This window comes from Microtus ochrogaster, chromosome 7, assembly GCF_000317375.1.
Source record: "Microtus ochrogaster isolate Prairie Vole_2 chromosome 7, MicOch1.0, whole genome shotgun sequence".
NCBI classification, from domain to species: Eukaryota; Metazoa; Chordata; class Mammalia; order Rodentia; family Cricetidae; genus Microtus; species Microtus ochrogaster.
The window spans coordinates 39492750-39496173 of record NC_022014.1 but is presented as its reverse complement, the minus strand read 5'-3'; positions in this window follow the sequence as shown (position 1 = coordinate 39496173).

The window sequence follows — 3424 nt, the reverse complement described above, 5'->3', positions numbered from 1 at the left end:
AGAAAGAAAATCCAAAATTGATGATTTCAAGTTCAGACGTGTGAAAAAAAAAAAAAAAAAAAGAATCGGTGACACTGTAGAGAGCCTGAAAGTACGCAACCTAAACAAGGAAAGTACACTGAGACCTAGTACAATGGAAGACACCATTAAACACATCCACACACATGCAACAAAACAAGTCACAGAGACAAGGAAGGCTGAAGGAGGCTAGCAGCCAGGAGACAGACGAGGAAGACATGGAGTGCTAATCACCCAGTCTGATCAGTACACACTGTCTTCAAGAGTCAAATCGCCACACTAGACCACACACGTTTGTGTAATTAAAGTAATAATACATTTAAAACAGAATAGGAATCATTTCTTCTCTTGGGCTGGCAAACAGCTCAGCAGGTGTTGAATTAAGAGCGGCGGGGCTGCATCCCCAGCACCCGGTCGCCTGCACGGCTAGCTTTATACCTGAAATAATTACACGGAAACTGTATTCTTTTAAACACTGCCTGGCCCCATTAGTTCCAACCTCTTATTGACTAGCTCTTACATATTAATCTAACCCATTTTTATTAATCTTTGTAGCCCACGAGCTGGCTTACCAGGAAAGATCTTAACCTGCGTCTGTCTGGAGTGGGACAATCATGACGACTCCCGACTCAACTTCTTTCTCCCAGCATCCTGTTCTGTTTTCTCCGCCTACCTAAGGGTTGGCCTATGAAATGGGCCTAGGCAGTTTCTTTATTAATAAGAAATCACTCCCACATCAAGCAGGTAAAAGTGCCAGCTGCAAGGTGAAAAGTTTGAGTTTGACTCCCAGGACCCACACAGTGGAAAGGAGACACAAACTTCTCAATGTTGCCCTCTGAGCTTTACATTTTACATACACACACATACACACACACACACACACACACACTTTATTTTTTTTAGTTCTTAAACTTTTTTATCAAAACAGAATTAAATGCGATAGATCATCTAGAGTCCCTTTGTCTGTGTGTGTGTAACTGCCTAACCTGTCGTACCCTAACCAGGACAGGGGCAGCGAGCTATGGATTTCATGGGAAAAGGACACGAAACTTACAGCGGCCTGCTGTGTGACTTTTCCCGGGAGATGAGAACAATTGTCTATTCACCCCATATAGGGCACCCATGACAGAGCAAAGAACCATTCACACAATTGTGTCTTGGCGAAACAATGAGTTCATTGGGGTTATTTACAGAAGCATGAAAGACTCACAGAAGACTGCAGCACTGAAAAGCCCATTGAACTATGGGTAATGAGTCTCAAAACTGCCCCCTTGGAGCTCCCTGTTCCAGTAACTGTACATAGAAGTTTTATATATGTCTCTAATTGGGGAGGGGACTTGGGAGCCTCATAAGATGTCTTAGCTTCCTGATTTAAGAATCCCTCCTCCTTCCAGGAGGAAATCTTCCAGTTAAATGGAAATATCCACACAATAGAACAAAAAACAGAAATCTTTGAAAAATGCTAAATCGCAGCATTCAAATAAAGGCAATTTGCATAAAATTATGACGATCCTGAGAGACACTTTAACTAGCGTCCCACTGGTAGGGAGTCTAAGGTTCTTGGTTCTTGGGTGAATTCTGCACATTTCCTCCCAGATCTGTTTTCTTGTGATATCCAGGAGGAATTCTGTTGTGGAGACCAAGTGCAGAATCTGAAAATGACCAACTGGGTAAAACGTTCCATGAGAAAAGCTTGTTTAAGAATTTAAACAACTTTAAGGAAACACAGAACATTAAGAATCCATCTTATGTTGGCTAAAACAAATGTCAAGAAAAAAAAACTACTTTGGGCAAAAGGATGTAGCAAGGCTTTGAAAGGGTTTGTGAAAACCTTTCTGACATGTCCAAGGGAGACAAACGACAGGAGGCCTTGAACCAGCGTGGGCTGCACCAGCCGCACCAGCCGCACCAGCCACATCAGCACCAGCCACATCAGCCACATCAGCACCAGCCACATCAGCACCAGCTGCACCAGCCGCACCAGCGCCAGTCACTGCTCCCCAGTCATAAATTAAAAGTGGAGTCAATGGAACTATGAGCTGTCATGGAAGAGGGGGCCGCCTCCCACCCCAACAGCAGTCAAGGCTAGGGCTGCACAGATTCCTAGGAGAGAGACTGACAGCCACAATTAACTGGGTGACTTAACGTGGCAGCCTTTCAATTCCATCACTGTTAGAGAGTGACACTTCCTACTCCCACGCCCTACCAAGGGACTCAGAACAGCCTGGGTCTCTGATCTCTCAGAAGAGCTTAATGTTCCGGACATCAGGTTCTAGCCATCATCGGGTCATTCTGCATCCTGTGCTTGTCTTCTCATCCTTAGCTGGGCGGAGGGGTGCCTCAGACAAAACCAACTGTAGACGCACCATCGAGGTGCCCAGGACCTACATGAGGCAATCACAAGCTCATTCTCCAGCAGGCAGGACAAAGGCCAGCACAGTCGGAGAGTAGAGAGCGCAGAGCATAAGAAAGCGGCCCACACATACTAGTCTGTGTGTGTGTGTGCGTGTGTGCATGTGCATGCGTGTGTGTGTGCATGTGTGTGCGTGTGTTTGTGCACTGGTCTACACCTGTATGTGCAAGCATGAAGAGGCCAGAGCCCCTAGCCTCTGCTAACTAACGCCAACCTAACAACCACAGAGACTCATAGGGCTCCTGATAACCAAGCTTCTCAGGAAGTGGAGAGCACAGCACAGGAACTGGGAAGTCACAGTAAATGGGCAGATTCAGGAGGCAGAGAAGAAAGGATGTCCCAAAAGGTGAACTGAGGAGGATCTGAAAAAAGGACCCTTGGCCATGAGGATCAGAAACAGAGGTGGGGTCCACTGAGGTTGAGCCACAGTGGTGGGAGGCACCCCTGTAGTATCCACTGTGTGGGGCATCAGTGGCCTAGAAGCAGGGCTGTGGCCCTGGCAGGGACTATGTGCTTGAGTTGCTCTGTTAGGACAGATGGGAGCCACTCTCCTTTGATTCTGGCGGCTCTGGCACTGCTCATTGGTGTTCATGGGCAGATTAACACACTGATGGCTGTGTGGAGCGTGGGGACTGGCCTTCACACGTCCAGACCTAAGTGTCCCTGTGAAGGAGAGGGAAGGATACTCTAGACAACCAGCTCTCTCAGAAACAAAGCAGCTGGGCTGCTGCTTCCAACATATTATGGGATGGAGGGTATCTGCTCAAAGGGGCTACCCTAGGAGCTGGAGAGAGGGCTCAATGGTTAAGAGCACTGGCTGCTCTACCAGAGGTCAAGAGTTCAGTTTCCAGCAGCCACGTGGTGGCTCACAACCATCTCGAACTGTAGCCCGAGGGGATCTGATGCTCTGTTCTAATGTGCAGACAAAACCATGTGTTTGGGTTTTTTTTTTTTGGTTTTTTTTTTTTTTTTTGGTTTTTCGAGACAGGGTTT